We start from the raw sequence: 24129 nt of genomic DNA, 5'->3' as shown, positions 1-24129 counted from the left end.
AATTCACGGTAAACTGAATTGTTTGACGCTCGGTAAGGGTCCTATCGCAGTAAAATTTCATTCTTAGGTATAATGAATGAAAATATTCCCGGACAAAATTGTATGTGGTTTTCTGTAATCATATTTTTGGGTTATATATTTTTATCAGAATACTTTTATTTTGAGTTAATTAGACTGTTTTGTATAATGTTAGCTCGCTGATTAGCCCGCGTTTTATAGTTTTCTCGTGAATAAAATCCGACTACACATTATCCAGAATAAATATAGCTTCTTGGTTTATTTGTTTATCATGTATCATCTAAATTCATTTATCCATTTACTTCCAAAAACATTATTAAAAATATTCCTCTTTACAATAATAAGATAGCAAAGTTCTAACAAGCGCCACTATTTTTTTTGTGTTGTTATAAAATGTACTACAAATTTTTGTTAGTTCAGCTTATAATAAAATTAATAACAACATTTCTGGATACGCGCCCGAACGTTCGAGGAATCTGAAAGTGGCCAACCTTGACTATGTTAATAACCTTAGGTCAACATTAGAAAGGAGATTAGCTCAGCGGAAGTTCGCAAGATAATATTTACAATAAACTACATAACTGATCAAACATTTGGGCAAATATTGGGGTTTGGATGTTTGTTGTCAGTTTCACGGGATATTACGTTTTGGAAGAGCATGGGTGGATTTGCAAATAGATGTACTAATATGGTTCTAAGAAATGAAATTATATTTTCTTGTATAAATTGCGATACTGTACTACTGAAAGCCGGGATGTTGGTTGTATGGTGCCTCTGACTTTGTGGTATCATGGTATCTGTAATAAAATATGACCAGCAAACCATCATGGTTATAAATTTTTGATATGTGAAGTAAAACAGTGTCTTTTTGCGGTCAGTATTGTGTATGTGACTTTGACTACGCCAGTGTTTTGTAATTTTGTCTGACCAGGAAAATATAACACTAGTTTTGGGGGCGCTAGTTTTGTTATCCAATTACCGTTGGCAGTATTAGAAATTAGTTCTATTTTACACTACATAGCGAGGTTTTTTATTTTCTTGGTCGAATTACACAACCAAAAACCATTACATGAAAGCCAATAAAAAGCCACGAGCAATCTGTTCAATTCAAAATAATCATTGAATTAATCAAATTTTCGCAAGTCAGTTTCGGATTTCTAGCCATTGTTCCTTCGCCATGGAATAAAAAATTAATCAAAAATATTGATTCGAGGGATGAAGCTATCGAATATCAAATGCAAACTCAATCACACTTTAGTAAACAGAACAGCGCCATTGTTTCCTTTTCAATTATTGTGTTTCGTATTTTTCTGTTTTGAATACGTTTAATCGTGATACATGAAAGGTTGTTTTGTAATGTTTTGGCGGGAAATTTCGCTTTTATGAGAAACAGACTTTTTTCTGATACAATGATTCTTTTATTTTTTAGGATCATTATTTTTATTGCGAATTCTATTGTAAATCAGGATGCTTGTTGTTTAAAGCAGCGGTGAAAAGTTGATATACCCTTTCGTAACTTATGTAAAATCTAACGGACAAGGCATAGTGACCGCACTGCATATGATGGTAAGTGGAGTGGGGTCCAATAGAATGTCGTCTAACGAGAGATGATTAACCCTCGACAGTCGACACAATTATGCCGGCCTGTTGGAACCGGATATACGAATTGCATAGTTCCTCAGCTTTATCTAGGTCACCACCATTATTATAAAATTCTCAGTGCATTTCGTATTTATCTTCAAATTAGTAAATTTACTTCGAGATTTATTTTACTAAGCGGGGTATTAAGAACTGTACATTTTTGGCTTTTGTCCAAACTGTGTTTCAATTACAGCTAACTTCTGTTCTTACGGGTAGCTGGTTTGATTTATATTGCCAAATGTTTCATACAGGTTTCCTAGTACTTCATTGTTATAGCCAACAATTTAGAATCGATACCGTTGTTTGAGAAATCCAGTTTTCTGTGAAATTGGTAACTGGTCTCGGGTTTTCTAAAGCTTTAGGCTTGCAACAAGAAAAATGGTTTGTTTTAAAGCATTGAGGCTTAAATATAGCATTTTATGGACCGCTGTAGCTGAGAGCTGGAAGTGATAGAAAGGAATGGAAGAATAGGCCTATATGTATGAAGGAGAGAGATTTGCATTCACAAGCGGACTGATGTGCACACTTATATTTTATGTAATTTCAAAATAAAAATTATAAATAACGGCTTTGAAATTTGAAATAAAGGCAAGTGACACTAAAAGACAATCAAAGATCCAAGGTTTTTCAATGTTATTAATTAATATTAATATTATAAATCATACATCGTATTTATCTTTCTCTTACTAATATCATAAATGTTACATTTACATGTTACAGTTTGTGGAAATGTTTGGATGTTTTTTTAAGTAAACGCACTGTATGGATTTGGATGAAATTTGGCACACGGGTAGAATATATCCCGGTTTATCTTATATACTGCTTTTATCCCGGTAATTTGCCGCTATTGGAAGTAATGGAATTTTTTGTCTGATTTTCTAAGGATGCCGTTGGCGTCTTTCGATGATTTCAAGAAGATTTTTTCTTAGCGCGAAAGGCGATTTACGCGGGCAAAGTAGCAAGTAAAACCTAGTATTTTAATAAAAAACCATTAGTGCGGGTAATCTAAACAATCAAAATTTACTCAATTGAGACGTTTGCAAACATGACGTGTAAATGACAAACACTATTTCTGGATACTATTCTGTTCGTACTAATTTAACACATCATCTCTTTCACACGAAATGCCAACGTGTATATTAGTATAGCACGCTTTGAATGTGGAACAAACACGACACGACTACGTATCGTTTTATTGGGATTGGTTGAGAGGGTGACACGTGACTGACGCATTAGTATCTGGACCAATCACAAACATCGAAGTTAAACGACATCGACGTACGCGTCGCGTTCTTTTGGCACATTCAAATATAACGTTTGTTTTGGTAGTGTATGGCAGATTCTTACTTTTTGATCATTAAGTATTATTGATTTCTTATATTGACGCGAAAGTTATACTTTAAAATTAAACTATTTTTCGGATTTTATCTCGGTTTTTATATTTTAATTTTAAAAAGAAAAGGGGAGAACAGTGAAACATAAAAATTGTGATAAAATCCAAAAATAGTTCCATTGTAACATTAAGTATTAAATTATACACAATTACTTTCATCTAAAAATACTGCCAGTAAGATATAACTCAATTTTCGTTTATTATCAATTGAATCGAAAATAGTTGGTGCAATAAAACGCTCAATTCCGTTTCGCGGAGTGCCGATGAATTCCGACCGCGTTTAACCTAACGAACTGTTTCTGCCGGCACCTGATGCTATCAACTTCGTGATAAATAAAACGCTAGGAGCTCGCTTGCTTATTCTGCCAGGGGAATATGCATCTTATTGTAAATTTTCATGACTGACATTTGTTCGATAGTTTTATGACATAGGCTTGGTAAGGACAAGGAAAAGTAAACCTTAATGATAAGTGGAGGGGGGTCTACATAGTGTTTATTGCCGAGATTATGCTTCGCCAGTTAACACTTATGTCGATTATAATATGCACCGTTTAATTGGATTCGGACAATGCGGTCCAAATATAATAACAAGACTAAGTTATTTGGTCGCCAAAATTACGACTGTCATTTTTTTTCTTTCTTGCTTGGTAAAGGGACTGTACTGCAACAGATGGCTATCTCGTACCATTCGACACAATTATGCCGGCCTAATAAAATGCTTCTTCACGCTACGGCAGAAGGACCCAGGACTATAGGATAATAGTTACATATAAAGGTCTTAAGATGTAAATCATATTAATACGTTTTACTGAATTATTGTTTTTTTTTTAAATTACATTGAATTTATGTGATGAAAAATTAATACTGAATCAAATAAATAACCTATTTCTAACTTGGCCGGGGATGTTATTAACCCCATCTAGTTCTAGATTGGCATCACCGGAACTATCAGCCAAAAAGGCGATAAACAACCAATGTTGTTTAGGAGGCAGGGTGGACGAATATTTCACTGTAATATTGTTATAAGTACTTAGTGTTTTTTGTTATTGTATATATATGTTTTTTTTATGTATACATCACGTGTACCGCGATAATAAAATATTCTTTCTTTCTTTCTAATAGTTTGATGAATGAACGAATGAAAACACATACAAAATTAATATAATTATGATTTTGAAAAAACATGTGTCTCAATAAGGGGCCTTATCACTAAAATAATAGAATCTAAAATAATTGTGGCTGAGTTTTCCATCTTAAAAATTACTCAGTCGTAGATCGTAGTCAGGATTTTGACGGTATGATAACCCTATGCGTTGCAAAATGTAAAGCCGTTGGACCTGCGCCTGATCTCTCTCCAGTCATGTCGGATTGCCGCGCCGTCTCACTGGCCTATGAGAGTGAACAGAGAGTGCACCTGTGTATTGCGCACATACTTGTGCCCTATAATATCTTTGGCCTACCAGGCTGATCTCCGGTGAGATTGGGCGCCGTAGCTGACATTCGGCTAGGAGGGTAGCAAATTTAATTAAAGAACTTGATAGGACAGAAAGTCTTTTTCATTCTGTCCTATTATTAAACCATAAAAAATCTTCCAAATCTCGCAGAAAAAGTTTAATATTATACGAAACGATGAATCTATTACTATTTATAATTAATTTGCATAATTATTATAAAAACAGCCATTATTCCGCTTCAAAAATGAATGATACAAGAAGATGATAATTTGTTCCATCCGCAAGTCCGTAGAGAAATCTTGGGACGAGACTGTACTTTGCAATAATGACTCAAGCTTTGTTTGCGTTGAAAACATTTGATAAAATATATTGTTAAACTATTCTACTTTATTATAATACAAGCTTTTGTTTGCGACTTCGCCCGTGTAAAGTTACCAGGTATACCCACTGTGTGCCAAATGGTAAGATTGGCGTATGTAAACTGCCACTTTATTTCCGCTGTCCCATGTAAGTAGGTTTATGTATGTATATTTCTAAAATACTTAATAATTTACCATTGGTTACAAACCAAAACGAATGATTTAATCGAGTGAGCGTCCTCTGAAATCTGCCGCTCCTAAGAGGCTGCCGCCCATAGGCCGCGGCCTATACGGCCTATTTACAAATCCAGGATTAGTAGTCTAGCTAGGCTGCCGTCAACCAACTTAATTCAAGCACTATTGTGTTTTGAAATTGTAATAATATCATACAATTTTACATCTGACCAGTACATAACATCAGAGCTACAAAAGCATTGCCTCATCGTTCAGTATTCCCATTTAGCAAAATAACCCCAAATCACTTACAGACGCGATAAACATCCCGGGCTCCTAGACTATAAGATAACGATATAAATTTATTTCCATCGCGATAATATAAATAATTCACGTGGATGTACGGGGGTGAAATATAGTGGCCAACGTAAGGGTGAATAAATACAATTCGCTTCGATTTTTTTCTTTTCGCTCGTACTTTCGCCGAATTTATATTTCGGCGAGGATTTCGTCAACTCGCTTGAAGGATTTATCGTGTGTTTTCCTTGTTTTTATGGATTTAGTACTTTGGGTACTTATTTCGGGTGAATTTGGGTAATTTGTTGTATAATGTTGCTGTAAATATGATAGAGTTGGGTGATGGTAATTCACTAAGTATAATGTGCTCACGTATGAGGACCTGGTAGAGGTAGACAGTGGTTCGATTAGTGTCTTTGTTTTACTAAGCTTTTATCATATTGTGGAGAGAGACCTTATAGGGATAGAGCAATTCAAATTCCAGGCCAAGTACCAGTACATTTCAAATAAGACAACGACTTATTACGAATTGGTAACAACTTTTGGAGCACTTTGGTCCTGATATTCCGATCTATAACTATACTGTTTCATGTCTTTGATTTTCTCAAACCATTCAGCTATCAGAAACAGCGTTGTATAACTTTAACACTTGACATTATCGGCATAGTCGGCGGAATGTCAAGAGTCGTGACTTTTGACATTTGGGAAACGTTGCTTATCTCTGATTAGTTCACCTTGGTTACTTTTGTCCGGAATTTTATTGTTAGTAGGTGGGTCTTGGTTTGACAACAAAGGTCCGGAAGTATATGTTTAAGTTTATTTAGCTGGTGATAGGCAGAAAGGCTGGTGTGTTGCATGATAGGAAATAGTTCATGGAAAGCATCGTCAATGATGTCTTAATTTTCACTAGTCTTAGGTTTAGTAACCTTGAAGTTCCAGGTTCAAATCCCAGGCCTATATTTACACTAACGATAATGAGTAATGTATGAGAGTTATACAAAAGACATACCTTTCGTGTGGGGTACAAAACCCGATGTTTCTAGCAATTAACTTGCCGGTTGCATGCGAGATCTGAAAACAAACAATTTATACGTTAATGTAGAAACGAATAACTTTATTTATAAACATTTATTTCGTGTTTTAAATACCACTGTTACGTCATTAGTTCTACGTCAAGTATTATAACTGTACAGTGATAGGATGGTACTTTTTACTATTCAATATTCTCTGCCGAATATTGCGTTTCAAAGAAATCACTTATTTTTAAATAGTTTCTTTATTTAACAATTGTAAATTAAATAAGAAAGGTAACAGTGTAGCAAATATATATTATTCGCTTTTGCCTGCAGCTCTGCTGCGTGAAAAAGTTTTTTCGGTATAAAAAATAGCCTATAGTCGGCAGTAATGTAACTTCCTATTAAAAAAATCGAAATCGGTTAGTAGATCCTGAGATTACCGCGTTCAAACAAACAAACTCTTCAGCTTTATATAATAGTGTAGACTAGCTGACCCGACAGACGTTGTCCCGTCTTAACTATGAATTTGCAGCGCGCATTCTGTCAATCGCTGAAATTAACTTTTCTTAAATTGTCTAACGTTCCGCTCAACTTCCTTAATTTTTTCTTTCATAAGATCCTTCTCCTGACAATAACAAACACAACAAAAAATAGTGAAATCGGTCCAGCCGTTCACGCGTGATGGCGTGACCAAGGGAAATAGGGATTCATTTTTATATATATAGATTACATAGTTTTTCCACACAAAATATAGAGAAAATAGCAAAACCCGTCCGATTCATAAATAAATGATCTCGCAAGTTCATTGTAGCGTGGTTTGACATAACCGTCATAATGCGGCCCTGCATCAAAAGGCTGGAGAGCTTCCGGGCTGTCGAACAGCGCAAAGTTGGACAAACATACTCAAATATTCAACAAATATACAATCTAGATGCTCGGATCACGGTTCATTTTCTTAATATTACAGAGTTATCTTTATCTTCAAATCTTTATGATTTTCGTAGTTGTTAACGTTACTAAATATATATCTGGCAGTTGCATACGTTATATCAGTAACTATCAATTTCAAAAATACGGTGCAGCGGTTGCTGTGTTTTCTTGTAAGGAATATCCAAACAAGAGTTATCACCTCCCGGTAGGCAGCGGCTGGGCTGTACCTTTGGCAATGCAAAGTCCATGGGCGCGGTTGCTGCTTACCATCAGGCGGATCTCTTGCTCGTTTGCCTACTAAGGCAATATAAAAAACGCTAGTTTCACAATTTTTTATTTTTAAGTTAGCACAGAATACAGAATAGCAGTGGCGAAGGGTTCACATAACTCGATTCCAACTGGCTTTCGTAATTTATGTAAAATCGTAGTAATTATCATTAGAACGATTTGCAGACCCATTTATACATACGTATATGTTGTGTCGCGTTACCTTTCGGAAAACTTCACTCTTCGCCACTGCGTGCGGTTTTTATGTTTTCTTGTAACGAACATACAAACATTTGTTTAAAACTATTTTGTTCCTATTAAAACAGAATAATATATACTTATTGGTAAAATGGAAGATTTTTATTCAACGAAAATACATAGAGATATATTCTTAACCTCGCTTAAAGATTACATGACAAAGTTGGCCAAAGGGCTGGACGTCAGCGGTCAAAGTTGGTGTCAACTACAGAATACGAAACTAGGCAAGTTTGCGCTGAGACGTGCCGAACTTATTCCGGATGTAGTTTATTGTTTGGAAGACGTGTGGGATTAAAGTTGATATGTTTTATAAAGGATATTGGATGTGTCAAGTATCAAGTTATCACCGTACATGACTTAAATCTATACTAACATATAAGGGGCCGTTCAAGTATTACATAACATTTTTGAATATTTTTGACCCCCCACCCCCCTATGTAACGCGCCGTAACGTTTTCCTGTACCCCCCCCCCCCCCCTCAAAAAGTTATGTAACTCTAAAATTACCAATTAAAAATTATCTATTAAAAATTGTTAAAATACCTTTGTTATTTGTTTTAAAATAAAAAATTCAATGTTACGTAACGCGTTGTACCAACCCCCCTCCCGCGTCTGTAACGCATCGTAACGTTTTACATGATCCCCCCTCCCCTTCAAATTGCGTTACGTAATACTTGAATGGCCCCTAAAGAAGAGTTTGTTTGTTTGAACGTATAATTGCAGGAACTATTATTAACTATTTTTTCACCAATAAGAAGCTACATTACTCTTGAGTGCTACAGGTTTTTTTTATACCGGAAAACCTTTTTCACGCGAGCGGACCCGCAGGCAAATTAAATATTAAAAAACGGAACCTAACGTGCAATTGAATGAAAGGGGATGACTAAAAAGAGTCATAAAACATAAATTATCGATTTCTAATTATTTTTTGTCTTTTTTGATAGCGTCCATTTCTGAAACATTTGAACGGATTTTTATGTATTTCACAGGAGACAGAGCATTCGGAGCAGAATTTTTGTTTCATTGAATTCCAATATCGAAATAAATTAACTTTTTTTTTTAAATATTTAGAATTGCATTTAAAACTTTGATTCGAATTCTTTTATACGGAAAGATTTCGGTGCGGGCGCAGCTTTGACCAAAAAGTTAGTAATAATTAATGTACACCGTTAAATTATGAAATGATTAATATGAGTTTGATGCTTGTCTTTCTCTACATATAAATTATTGAAACAACCTTGAACCTAAAACTTTAAATCAAACAAAGCACTGTGGACCTCGAAAATTCTCAGTAATTTCCTTGGCTACATTTTATAGCCGATACTAAGAATTAAACCTTTCAATGTGAAAACAGAACAGTTCTTCAAATGGTTTCTTGATAGTAAACATAATTCAAACAGATTTATATACAAAAAATACAAGAAAAAAAATCGCTTCAACGTCAAATAAAAATATCCCTCTCAACGTGTGATTCCGAGGATACGCGGAAATCTCCAAGTGTCGATCGAAATTTAATCTGAAAAATCCTACCGCGTCTTGACCTCGGCGGTAACGCCGTATGTAAATAGGACGGGGGTGTACTGAGATATAACATTATTTTATTACATTTAGAGTCAAAGTATAGGTTTTGGGAGCTAAGTATTATTTTATTGACTGCTTCAGTGGCGTAGTTGTAATGCGTGCGTGGTATGCGTCCTGGGTTTGAATCCCGGGACAAAAATAATTGTGACTGGGTTATTCCATCTTATAAATTACTCAGTCGCAGCTCGGAAACAGGAACGTGGCGGTTTGATACCCACGTGATACGGAAAGCACGTAAAGCCGTCGGTTTTGCGCCGGACTTCTCTACGGTCGTGTCGGATTATCGTCTCATCGGATTAAGAGAGTGTACACTTTTGCACTATAATATCACCTGCGTGCTTGGCTGATTTCCGTTGAGATGGGCCCCCGTGGCCGAAATTCGGCTAGGAGATTTATTTTTTATAGGTACAGGAAAAACGTGTGCCTAACTCTATGATCATTGTATCACTTACCCCTGGAGTGGTAATCTAGGTATCTTTATCGTAAAGTCCTATCGCTTTGATAGTCTGACTAGGAAAATAAAAAACCTTGACTCAAAGCATTTTCTTATTTTCCTAGTTGGACTATACCAAACTGTCAATGATTCGAATTCACAGTTAAATCGCATTGATAACTATTGCGCCGCCGCCCTTACTTAAGTCGGTCTGCCTTTGAATGAAGATCAAAAACGTGGTTCGTAAAACGAATCCCACGGTGAGTTTTGTCATATGTGCGTTTTACATTTTGGATGATTTGAACAGGCCGGCATAATTATGTCGACTTTCGAGGGGTAATCATCTCTCGTTAGTCAACATGCTCTTGCACCCCACTCCACTTACCATATGCAGTGGAGTCAATTTCCCTTACAAAATAAAAAAAATAATTAAATCAATAAATTGGATCAAAAGGTTAACTTTTCTGCAAATTAAGTAGTCGAAAGGGCAAACGAAAAGACTGAATCAAAGATCCTGTGAGCAACCCTGGATAACGCGAGACATAAAAACATGCATTATATTTATCTCATTCCGCTCATCCCTATTTGAATGTTATCTCACTGTGCCCCGGCCACGGTCAGTTGTAATAGAAATAAATCGCGGTATCCCCCAGGAGCAAGGGTCGCTCCTGAAATTGTTATACATTCTCGTCCGCCACAATTGAATAGAGCCTTACTGTGAAATTCGGGTGCTTTCGAAACCTGTTGAAAGGAGTTTTGATAAAAAAGCGCCTAAGTACGCTTTAATGGGTCAATCAAGTGTCTTTTGTGAGGTTTCTTTAGAATCTTTTTGTGCTGGGAAAGAGACATTTTGTGTTTGACAGAATCGATTTTAAGTACAAATTTTGTTGTTTGGTTGCTTGGTGAGATCTTTTAGTGGCCATCCGTATTTACAGCCACCGTAACAAATAGCGAGATCTTACTATTTGCCGGCCACACATACATACATGAATAGAACACTCTGCAGCGACTCTTATTACTTATTACAATAAAACACAGGAAAAACAGTTGTCATCCTAAATGTTCTTGAGCTAAGATGTTTTTATTACATAGATACGTTGTCCGAGCTCAATATTGGCAAGACGAAAGCAAGGTAATTGCCTGACATTCACTTAGTCAACCTCCAACCATTGTTCTTGAGTAGTGATGTTTTATAAGTTCTTTTTACTGTCAAGGAATGAATAAAGTGCCAGATAATGCAAAGCTAGGTTTCTTCCCATCATCATCACGTGTTCGCAATTCGTCACAAATTTTCGGACCTTGGTTCCAACGTACGACTTCTAGATTCCCAGCCTAGAATATTTCAGTCATATTACACAAAACAGTATACAGACGAAATTCTCCAAAACCATTTTCTACAAAATGGTCTCCAATACCGCGATCCAGATTTTAGAATCCGTTAATTCCTACACCGGATCTCGATTCCGTTCATAAAATATTCCTATTGCAGAGTAGGTTCTGGACTTGGGAAAAACAGCCACAGATCTCATAAATATATCGCTTGGGGCTAAATGAAGAAACTTTATCGTACTCACGTTGAATATTAAAATTACTTTTTTAGCATGGACTTTGTTAAGAGGTACGTCTTTTGAAAGTAAGGGATTTCTTTAGATGGTTACATGTCGTCATGCGATGGATGTTTGGTGTGTGTAAAAACTAAGCAAAACTGTACTGTGTATTTATTTTGTTATACATGCATGGAAAAATGATCACTGCACCTGATGGTGGAGTGGTATCCAATAGAATCGCGACTGACGAGAGATGATCACCTCACGGCAGTTGACGTTAATATGCCGGCCTCTTGGAACCTGATATACAGGCTGATCGTAAAAATTCTCGTGGGTCGGGATTACCTCGGGAAAATTTTTTTACAGACTAAATTCCAAGCAGGCGAAGACGCGGTCACAGCTAGTCTCATATTACAGGGGAATAAGAATGGAAGGAGGGGGATATAACATTGGTAAAGTTGATGAGAGGTTTCATAATACATTTGCAAATTGATTATTGACATGGCATTAGGCAGTTTTGAAAGCCGTGACCACAAATATTAATTTTGAATTCAGAGGTTTCCGATTTGGCAATTGTTACTGAAACCACTGTTTTAATATAATCATGATATTACTAGTACGAACATAAAGAGAAATCTCTCGCTTGTTTAGCATTATTTTCAGTCGGGGGGTAGACAGAGATTTAGGTGTGTAACTGGTTAATAAAATGCAGGTCTGTTGCTATGTAAGGAATTATTATAGTCTTGTGCAGATTCTATTTATTATAGCTTTTGCCTGCGGCTCCGCCCGTGTCTAAAGGCTTTTCGGGATAAAAATTAGGTTATAGCGCTCAGAAGTAACACAGCTTTCTATTAGTGAGAAAAAAATCAAAACTAACTTAGGAGTTCTTGAGATTAGCGCGATCAAACAAATAAACTCTGCAGCTTTATAATATTAGTGTAGATTTTGATATATTATATACATAACGTGAGTTCCTGACTAAGGAACCCAATTTAGTACTTCACGATGCTAATTACCTTTCCAGAGGAATGTAATAACATTATCATTGTTCCCTTTTTTCTAAAACAAATTACTTTTCGTGTTATCAAAAACATGATCTCCAGTTTTCGTATTTTCGAAGTCACTAGACTGAAAAACTCAATTCACGTTGTGAGATAGGTACAGAATGTCGTATGTATCTTTACTTCTAATTATATACATAGATATGGAAAAGAAATGTGATGACAAAAGAAGAGTAATAAAACAAAATATTGCGATTTAAATATTTCTCTGTCTTACGGTGTTTATTTTGTTCGTGCGCACATCTCCGAAATTTTAAACAGATTTTCATGTTTTTACAGAGGTGGATCAAGCATAATCGGGAGCAGAAGATAGACTTTGATTAATTACAACTCGATATTCGTAATATATCTATACTACTAATATATAAAGCGTTTATTGAAAGCGTTAAACTCAGGAATTACTAAACCGTTTTTGATTATTTTTCACTAATAGAAACCTAGATTACTCCTGAGCGCTATGTGCTAGATGAATTTATCCCGGAAAAAAATTCACGCGGGCGTAGTCACAAGCAAAAGCTAGTAATACATAAAATTGTACTAACACGCATACGTCAACACACATTTGCAATTCAACCAAATAGTATTTGTTATAACAGATTTACAACGAATTATATTTATCGGGCCCGCCCTTTAGGATTTTCTAAGCCCAAAAAACAGTACAAGTAATACGTTGTGGTCCGTTAAGTTTATTTGCACTTCGGGGCTGACGAGGGTCGTGCACTGCCAGCCGCACGCCAAGTGTGCGAGGGCTTCACGGGGATCAACAAAACGCGTTAGATTTTGATTGTGACGAGCGTTTGTTGTTACATGATTGTAGTATTAGTTTGTTTATTTTTAACTGGTTGTATTATGATAGGACTGCAGTGCTGAAGTTTCAGGTTCTATCCTAGGGTTGGGCAAAGTGAAATTGGATTTTTTAATCAGTAGTACAAAAACAAACACACATCACCCATTTATCCCCGAAGGGGTAAGCAGAGGCGCAATCAGGGCACCCTTCTTTTCGCCAAGTGTGTTCCGTCCCATGATGTGAGAGGGGGCGAGCCTATCGCCATATCGGGCAGCAATTTCAGACTCCGGGCTGATACTGAGCAGAAAAACTCAAATATTACCTTGCTCGACCCCGGGATCCGAACCCAGGATCCCAGAGCGTTGCCGTACCACGCATGTAATGCAACTATGCCACCGAGGCAGTCTAAGTCTAGTTACTCAGTAGTAAATTCTAAAAAATAAAAATTTGTTTAGGGTTTTCTAATCGGTTCTACAAAATAAAAATATTCAATTTAGTAATTGTTTCGTTACGATGTTATAAGTAGAAATTGACACGTATACTAGAACATTCTTCAACTACTTAAAGACTCAAATGGATATAGCAATTTTCTTGAAGCGAGCCTGGCTTGTTAATGCGGGATAAGAATTTTCTTACCATTGTGTTCAGCTGGCAGCTTTTTATGTCTTTTAAAGAATCGCACGTACGAGGCGAGATAATTCCCCGTCTAATTGAGGCTTAATGATACACTGGTGGTAGGTATCTGATGTGTGAGAGTCCACCTGGGTAGGTACCACCGCAATATCTATTTCTGCCATCAAGCAGCAGTGTGTAGTCACTGTGGTTTTCGAGTTTGAAGGACATTTTAACCAGAGTAACTACTGGACGTAATAAGACTTAACATCTCAATTCTCATGTCTCAGGATGGCGAGCGCAGTGGAATACCAAACAATACTGTGTACTTCAAGGTGTTGGATGGTGTTTCTATTATGGGCGATCGTATCGCTTACCATCAGGAGAACGACTAGCTCGTCTCTCTCAAATAAAAATAAACTTTTTATATCAATAACAGGTAGATTGCATACGCAGTGAGGCATTAAACAAGTGTCATAGTATCCATCGGTTATAGATATAATTCTATAATTACTGTTTAATTCAATAGCAGAGATTGTGTTACATGTCCGTCTGCTCACGCATGAAATCGGGAAGGGCGTTATATTAATAGCAATGGTTTGTTTGTTTTGTTGATTATGTAGAAATAATATATTTGTAATTTTTTTATTATTGCTTTCTTGATGATTTGGTGATATTTAAGATTATGAAAATTTTGAAAATGCTAAATACAAGTAACAATTTTTTCGGATTTTATCGCGTTTTGTTTCATATTTAACTTTAAGATGTATACAACAATAATTATAATATAGTTAGTTAGACGCATAAAGTGGTATGCACTGACGGAATAACGTATAATAAGGGTTTCAGAACGGATTATTTTTTAAATAATGGCATTAAAATACATAACATTTATTTGGCTGATTCACGGATGTTCAAATTGCATATTACCAAATGATGTGTAGTAACAAAAAAGAAATGTCAAACTAAAGGTTATTTTCTTGGAAATGACGGAATTTGCAACTACCATGGCTAATTTGAATTTAATTCGCCTGTTATATGGATGGATGGGACGAATGGAAATAGAGGCATCACCTTCGACAAAAAACGGTGTTTATTAATTATATATTAATATTATAATTTATAGTTACTTATTAGTTCAATTATTATATAGGTATTGTGATAGTGATAGTATATCTTTCTATGCTTAATATGAAAGTATCTTATTGAATATGTAAATTAAGAAATAAGATATAAAAGGCTTTTTAAATGTTAATTTTAATTACTATTATATGGATATTCTCACTAATGTTGTATTTTTGTTTGTGTAACATATTATATATCTATGAAAAACAGATAAACATAAATTACACCTTTTTTCCCCAAAGGGGTCGGCTGAGGTCCGTTCAGTGCATTCATTTTTCGCCATGTGTTTTCCGTCCCATGATATAATAGGGAACGAGCTGACTGTCCTGTTCGGCACAGACTCCGTATTTGTATTGAGCAGAAAACCCCAATATCACTTTGCCTGACCCGGGATTCCAATCGGTGGGTAGTTGTTGATATGTATATGACATTAACACGTTTTGGAGCCTGAGAGTTCAAAAGCAACGATTCGTCACGCATGAGTATACGGTTTCTGTGCGACTTATTCCGAACAATATCTTCGAGGTTATTATTATTAGTAATTGGTATTTGTAGTTATTGAACTTGATTAATAGATTCTAGTTGCGAAATCAAAAGTAAATAGGTAATCTGACTCAGTGTAAAAATTTATGGAATTTTGACACATTTTTTTTTTCATAAAGTCTCGGCAGTGTTCCGGCCGCACCTGATGGTATGTGAAGTAGAGTCTAATAGAATGTCGACTAACGAGAGATGATTACCCCTCGGCAGTCGACGCAAGTATGCCGGCCTATTAGATCTGAATATACAGACCGCCCTGTGGAATGGGGGCGTTTGGAGAATTCCACCACGGTATCCCCTGCCTGTCGTAAGAGGCGACTAATAGGGGCCACGAAGGGGGTCGTCGGCGGGCAGCAGGGGGCTGTCCGCCCTAGTGCATTTCTGTGCATCTTTGCACATTTGTCGGTTGACCCCCGGGATGGACGGCAGTATGTAGTTGGCCTCACGCTGTCGTAGACGCCGAGGGCATCCTTCGGTGCGCGGGGGCTTCTGAGCCCCCCCCTCTCCCATAGAAGACGGGCCGCAAGGCGGCACCGCGCAGGGGCGGCTGCGGTCGCAGACTAGACACTTCAACGTCAGAGTAAGGCCGGAGCCGTCCCTAATGCGCTGAAGAGGGCCACCGCGGAGTTTTGGCTGGTAGGCCGTGCATAGGTTAAGTTGTATAAAGGGTTAGGGACTCGGCCCGGCGGTCGCCCGAAGGTTACCATCAAATCCGGGCGGATCAACACCGGGCCGTAAGGCACGGTTACCCCAGCATAACCGCTCAGTCGCCCCCCACGAAGGCTGGGCGGTAGTAATAAGGCACTATCTCCGCGAAACCAAAAAAAAAAAAAAAAAGATCTGAATATACAGAGGCTGATCCCGGAACGCGTCACACTTGCGTGGGCCACTATGGCGGGTTTTAATATCTTGTGTGTGGTTGCTATCCGGGCGGATATAAAATATATCTTACTAACAGCCAATTTAGCAATAAACGGCATTATTAAAATATTCATCACGTCCCCAAAAGGGCCGGAGGTGCGATCAGGGTCATTGTCCGTCATGTTATCATATCACAGGACTAAAATATTATTAGACATTACTATTACCATAAGATTTATCGCCTACCCTTACAAAGAAACAAGCGTGATAGTTCCTCACGGATTCAGTAAAGCGAGTAATAAGTTTTAGTTTTTCTAACGGTAAAAAAGGAATTGCCAATAACGTCATGTTTACAGCGTAGAACGTTCGTAAAGAGAATCGGAAGCAATCTCTCAGTAATGCGGTAACCTTCCGATCCGATAATCGGATGTGATTGAAAAACGACAAAGTCGGAAGGGTAACATTATTGACATATATTATCTAGGTTAGTATTTCTGTAGGTTACAAATTGACAGAAATCTTCGATAGGGATATCTTTGTCCTGAGTGACTTATGTATGGTAATTTGTCAGTTTTCTTGGTTGGTTACAGCAAATACGGGCTGTGGGTTGGGGGCTTTGAGTTCGTTTTCTATATCGTAAAGAATTTGCCTGGATCGTCTGAGAAAGTAAACATAAAAATAAAAATACAGAAGTGCATTGGTCGCACATTTGTTTTGTTTCTTTTTCCAAAGATTAGTACATTTTATATATCTATGAAAATTCTCATTTTTTATTGCTTTGAATGACGAGATGCACTTACCGGTCGTCTGATGGTAAGTGATACGACCGTCCATAAATAGTAGAAACACCATCCAACACTTTGTATTACAAAGTTTTGTTTGGTATTCCACTGCGCTCGCCATCCTGAGACATGAGATGTTAAGTCTTATTATGTCCAGTAGTTACACTGACAACAATGTTTTTGAAACTGGAACATAACAGTGACTAAACACTGCTGCTTGGCGGCAGAAATAGACATTACGGTGGTACCTGCATAGACGGAGTTTCACATGAGAGAGGTCTTATACAGGCCTCGTATAGTGTACAGTATACAGTACATACATAACATCACGCATTTATCCCCGAAGGGGTATGCAGAGGCGCAACTGGGGCACCCACTTTTCGCCAAGTATGTTCCGTCCCATGATGTGATAGGGGGCGAGCCTATCGCCATATCGGGCACAAATTCCAGACTCCGGGCTGATACTGAGCAGAAAAACCCAAATATCACTTTGCCCGACCCGGGATTCGAACCCAGGACCTCAGAGCGCTATTGTACCGGACATGCAATACAACTACGCCACCGAGGCAGTCAACAGTAACTGTTGGATATTTCAATAAATGCACCAGGCCCAACATATTTAATCGAATTTACATGTTTAAAAGACTACTGAAAACAAATAAACCGATGGAAACTACAAATACATTTTCTATTTCAAAATACGTGAAACAAAATGCAGTTGTCACAGTCGAATTTAATAAAAACGTGGATGACCTAAATGGTATTCCGAATATATCGGGATGACATTTTTACATTTCAATTTTCCGCCACACTGAATCAATACAATGCCTATGACATCAGCGTCCTAATTTCGTTATTTTTGGAATGAAAAATTTGGAGATTGGAATAGACTGTGGGAGTATCTAATAGATATCAAACTTCTTTTTTTTAATGCTAAAGTTTAACTGCCCCAGTTGTGTAGTTCTTTGTTCTTCTACCACTGCAGTGCTGAGGTTTCGGGTTCGTTTCTCCGGTCGGGCAAAGTGACTGGGTTTTTCTACTCAGTCTGGAGTTTGGAATTTGTGTCCGATATGACGACAGGCTACTATCACATCATGGGACCATGTTCCACCTCTGCCTACTCCTTTGGGGTAGAACAAACTCAAACTAAAACAAATTCACCGTTGAGCTCAGCCCAGATGGTACTTCCTATTTTATCGTAAAACCGTGAAAATCATCTAAAGCAGTGGTTCCTAACCTTTTCAATACTGTAACCCCTGTGATCTACGAAGAAAACTAATGTTATTCTTTAAATTTTATCAAAACAAACAAGTAAATACAAAAATCTTATTAATCATAAATTGCACAACTGCCTTACAATTTTGACATCAGCTCTGTTACTTTTATATTTACTTCTTATAATAAGGTTGTTTGTTATCTCCCTGAAATAGCTGATTTACCCCACTGGAGTAATTACTCCCAGGTTAGGAACCCAGGATTTAAAGGATAATTATGTATGTAACATCTCTAATAGTATAAAAGCAGTCTTATCAATACAATTCATAAAGTGCTCGTCGAGGCTGAATGCAGTGGAATCAAGAAACGTGATTGACGGAAACGAAATAAAAGTTTTTATAGACAATTCGGTTGTAAAGATGACAAACAAACAAATATTCGAAATAACGATGTACAATTTTATAGCACTATTCAAAGTTTCGCAGTTACAGCATTCATTCGATTACAAGAGATGCCGGGAGGAAAAAGTAGTTTGAAAAATAAAATGCTATTGGATTTATTTTTAGATGGTACTAAGAGCCTCGGCAATATAATATAACAGTCATTTGTTGGTTTATTATTTTTTTAGTATCATATATGTAATAAAAAAGGATAAGTTTTTTTTAATTCACATATTACGTACAATGTAGCACGCACATAATTTGTAGGAAGCACATAATTTTTTTAGTACATTATACGACAGATTTATATTTAATATAGATTTTTTAACTTCGTTCGTATCTAACCGAAGATATAGGGTTCAACGCTGATGTCTGACTAAAGGATAATTTTTGGTCGAAGTAGATTAATTAGCTATCACCACAATTTTCGGCCGAAGCCGAAGACTAAAGGCACAAAAAAAGTTCCAGATTGACATTAGTTACGATTAAAAACAGAAATGATTTTAAAACTTTAAAATGAAGTTTATATTGACTGTAGTTGATCTAGAAATGAACCTTGCTATTTGTCAATAGTCAAATAATATCAATTATAGCATTCATTTATTTATTTTGTTTCATTTAGCTCTTGCTCGAAACCTTCGGCCGGGTCGAAGCTGTTTTCTTGGCCGAAGGCGAAGTTTCAGTCGGACACTACTTAATATACACTTACAAACCTTTGAAATTGGATTTATGATATATTCAGAGTAACGAATTTTTATCCCTAGTGATTAAATTGACCACACAGTATTTGTGAACACTTGAAAACTATTAATAGGCAGCTGCCTGGGCTAAAAATAGTCGTCCCTGATGATTTTAGTGTCAAATGACGTCATTATCCTGTAAACAACGTTTCAAGTTTTATGATTGCAAGTTTTTTATTGCAGAACATTACATCAATCTACATGTATTTTAGTTAAGAAACTAGGCTGTTAGGATAATGCTATTTATAAACAGACACCAAAAGCCAATATTGAAGTAAAACCGTTCATAATTAAACATTCATAAATCCCCCATTGGACGCACCTGGTTGATGGATTTAAATAAATTCTTTTTGTTTTATTATGTGAAGATTTTTAGTGCAATCTTCCACGTGTTTCCGACTAAAGGTTTAGGTTGTGTGTTCTGTGCCTGCCGGTGATAAAGTGCGACTTGCGTGTCTAGATCAGATGACGTTACACTCTGGGCGATGGAACGAAAATATTTCTACATGCGGGACTTTAAGGTCGCTTTTCGCATGACTTCATAACTCACATTTTTGTTTCATTTCACTTAAATTTTTAGTACACAAAAATTCTTCCATATATGAATTCATATTTAATTTTAAATTCTCCACATTGTTTTACTTCCGTAAATGTTTAAAAATGGAATAACTTAAAAATTCTCGCTCATAATTTCTGAGCCCGGGAATGCCATTTAGAGTGATTTTTGCCTGTAGCCATAAAACACATTGTTCTCCGAGCGATTCGTGATATCTCATTCATCCGCGGCCATTGTGAGGCCTTTATATTTAAGCCCATAGAGACCAAGAATGACGTTTTCAAACGATTTGAAGGTATTTTCAACAGCTAATTTTTTAAAAAACTATTCCTTAATTACATCATTACTCATAATTTTTTTGTACGTTCTAGATGGCCCTCGAATGCAAGTCGTCTGGGTACTGTTTTGTTTAGTTTTATCACTAAACAAGTGACTTGGGCTTGTCTTCCAGTTTGCGGGACAACATGAAGCGCTTCGTTTTGCCTTATTGTATTTATAGATTGATTATAAAGAATAAATAAGGATGTATTTTATATCCGCTCGGATAGCGACTACCGTGCATAAAGTGATAAAACCCGCTACAGTAACCCACGTTAGTATGTCGCGACCCAGGATCAGCCTGTGTATATTAGGATCCAACGGCCGGCATAATTGTGTCGACTGTCGAGGGGTAATCATCTCTCCCTAGTCGACATTCTATGGGAGACAACTTCATCTACATCATCAGGGGTAGTGGGGTTACTGTCTAAACGAATAAAAAAAGACAAAAAATGGTCACCAAAAGCACACAGAAGTTACCAAAATGAAAGCATTTTAGTAACTGGCAAGTGTCCATTCCGTCCATATTGTCGTTTTGTCACACCGCAGCGATGGCGTTTCAGAAACATCCACCTAGAGGTAGTGCGAGGATTTTCAACTATTTTCTTATTTTTTTAGACGACCGAATGAGCAAACCGCTCGATTAAAGTTAAGCGATAATAGGATATTGCGGTAGAAATTTGGAATCTACATTTAGCATTACGAAACGTAAGAGCAAGCTGTCGTTTCATGTTGGTTTTGGAGTCAGTGGTACTACTCAAGTCAAGCTGGATCGGCTGCATGTAATGTCTACAGCATAGTTATACCACTTTTAAATAAAAGAATAACTATCCAAACTTAATGACTACAGAATGGGTCTACCGTTTTAGCTTCAATAGTAACACAAAATATTATATCCACAGAATGGCACTACCATTTCTAGCTACAATTCTATTATAATTTATAACTAAAAATTGGTTTGTTACATTTTGTATTACCATTTCTAACTACAAAAGTAGCACACACCAGATATTATGTCCATAGAAGGGCTTTCCCACATCTATCCTTAAACGTCACAAATATCACATAGACATAATAGGCCTTTGGTCCCTCAAATACGGAACCCTAAAATCCCCAGTCCTACTAATTTCGCGTTAACAAGAAAGATTCGAAAAGCCTGCGAAACTGGGTCGCTATAGTAAAATGCAAGCTCTTAAAAATTGCATCAGTGCAAATTATGCGACCGTACCGCGTGACGGAAACTTTGGAATTCTTTGCATTGGATATTATGAGAAATATGATTTCTGGATTAAACTTGTGTAAAACTGTAGGAGTTTTAAACAACGTAAATTGTATATAAGTGTAATTCACTACTGTAAACCGCGCCTAGTATTTAACTGTATCATTTTGTGATTACCAGATATCAATAAACGCAAACGCATCGGCGGTTTTTTCTATGACTAATTTTAAAACCGCCAATAGTTACAAAAGCAATAATTTTGAAGAAGGCAGTCAGACAACCTGGTTAAGCTGCTTGTGGTAGATGGAGTAGACGACAAAAGACCTAGAGGCCAAGCACCTATCCGATAGTCTGACACCATCAGAGAGATCACTAGATAGACTTTTTACACTAGAGACTTTTCCACCCTCACACCCACCACTACAACTCCTGTAAGTCAGGATCAGCAATAGCACGCATTTTATGACACCGACCAGTGAAGTTCAGCGAGTCTCAGGGAAAACTAATTTGTCATTATTCCGCAACGAAATTAATAAAACAGAAAGATAGGGAGGAGTTGGAAATATTAATTGTCCACTTCTCTCCATAGCAAGAGACCTCAGAGGGGTTATGGGAATCCCAGTCTCGAATGCTCTGCGGCAGGCACAAGACAGGATGGAGTGGAAGCGGCTAGTCAGCGCCACTACCAAGGCTTAACAAAGCGGGCACGACCTTCTGCCATGAAGAAAACGAGATAAAAGAGGAAGTTATAAAATGGCGTACAGGAAAAAACCGCGCAGTTTGTATCATGCCTAACTGTGGCGGTTACAGCTCGTGGGTTTTTGGTTTGAGGCCGGTTTTAACCGTGATGTTTGTGTGTTGACCAGTTTTGTGGTTGTGAAAACCGTAGTGCACTCTTCGACTTAGCTGGTTTACTATGTTAATATTATGCGCTAGTTAACGTATAAGTCAGTTAATGCTGAATACACTTTGTTGAACATTTATTTGGGATGGTTATTTTGGACATATTGCCCGACGTCAGACAAGATAGCCTTGACAAGTTGATTGTGGTGGGCAAAATAGAAGGAAAAGACCTCGCAGCCGAACACCTAGCCGTTGCATACAGTAAGTCACTGCCCTCACTGAATTGTCTGTTGCTACTGCCTTAAAACAATCCGAAAACTGAACAAAATGGCAAGATCTACATAAAACTATAAAGGCCTTTCAGGAACATAATGAAGAACGCGATCAAGAAAAGGAAATATTAGTATACATGTTTCGTACATAGGTAGTAAACTATAAACATTCTCTATGCGAGTTATTATCTGTTGACCTCGGACCTTCTCACAAGCAAATATTGTGTCAAACAAGCGATGGCACATTACGAAAACTGGACAAAGAACGGTTTCACATGTATCCGTTCATTCATTCATGACCGGAAGAATTAGTAGATAGTAGATTTCTACAATTCTAGTATAGTAAACAAGATAGCGATAAGATAGTGAAGGAAATATATATTTGTGTTATTTTATAATTTTTATGGGAGACAATTGGCTTTTTGAAAATGTAAGAGTTTGCCACGACAAGGTCGCAAGTTCGAAACCATTCCTCTCTGTACCTGATGGTAAGTGAACAGATGCTCAAAAACAAGTCGATCGGCGAGAGATAAATATCTCCGGACGGTCAGCACAGTTATGCCGGCCTGTTTAATAGCTTCTTCACGCTCCGCTTGAAGGACTTTAAGTTGTAGGAAGAAGAGAACACGTATGGTGACAAACTGCTACACAATTTAATAATGTGTCAGAATTATGAATTACTAAACCTTTTACTGAATAATGTTTTGATTGGTATATTTCATCAATTGGTTATTATTTGTACCTCATATATCATAGCAGCTCCTTTGTCGTGCCCCTAATAAAAAAGTTACGTGTGTGAGTACATCCTGGCGTAGTTGTATTGCGTATGCGTCGGTACGAAATCGCTCTGAGGTTCCCCGTTCGAATCGGGCAAAGTGTTTTTGCATTTTTTTCTTAGTATCACGTTCTGAAATTTATGTTAATCTATCACATCATGGGACGGAGCATGGCGAAATGTAGGTACTATGTTTGCAACTCTGCCTACCCTTTCTGAGATAAAGGCGTGATGCGTGTTTTGTATATCGTAACTTACAATCTTTATCTCATTATAATATTGTATTTTCGCACATAAACAATACATAAATATCGTTAATTATACAATCCAAGAGTTGACAGCGTGGAAACAGCGTTAGATAAGCGACCTTGGTGACTAGGAAGGCGTCTGCTGACCCTTTAAGGATGGAGGTCTTCGCATAAAAGGACAGCATTGTTGACGGGTGTTTTGTTCTTTTTATAGGCTGAGCGATATGGATGCCATACTAATTATGTTAGTTTCTAGCTCGTATTTGTTTTTACGCGTTATCGCGCAAAGTTTCTCAATTTTAAATAACCGCCATTTGGAATAAACGATCCTGATAGCTTTTTTCAATCTATCTCAAAAATGGTCGAAG

At 37.0% G+C, this 24129-nt stretch overlaps 1 protein-coding gene across 5 annotated transcripts in view; it reads right to left on the bottom strand.

The window, feature by feature from the left end:
* The window catches only part of LOC115452261 (Ig-like and fibronectin type-III domain-containing protein 1), a 171467-nt gene that overhangs the window by 56084 nt on the left and 91254 nt on the right, over positions 1-24129 (bottom strand). For all 5 annotated transcript variants that reach the window (XM_037437328.1, XM_037437330.1, XM_037437331.1 and 2 more), the window contains one exon: positions 6346-6407. The gene's annotated coding sequence lies outside the window, so the exon portion shown is untranslated. The remainder of the gene's footprint in view (positions 1-6345; positions 6408-24129) is intronic.

The sequence above is a fragment of the Manduca sexta genome, chromosome 10, assembly GCF_014839805.1.
Source record: "Manduca sexta isolate Smith_Timp_Sample1 chromosome 10, JHU_Msex_v1.0, whole genome shotgun sequence".
NCBI lineage: Eukaryota > Metazoa > Arthropoda > Insecta > Lepidoptera > Sphingidae > Manduca > Manduca sexta.
This window is presented reverse-complemented; position numbering and strand designations above follow the sequence as displayed.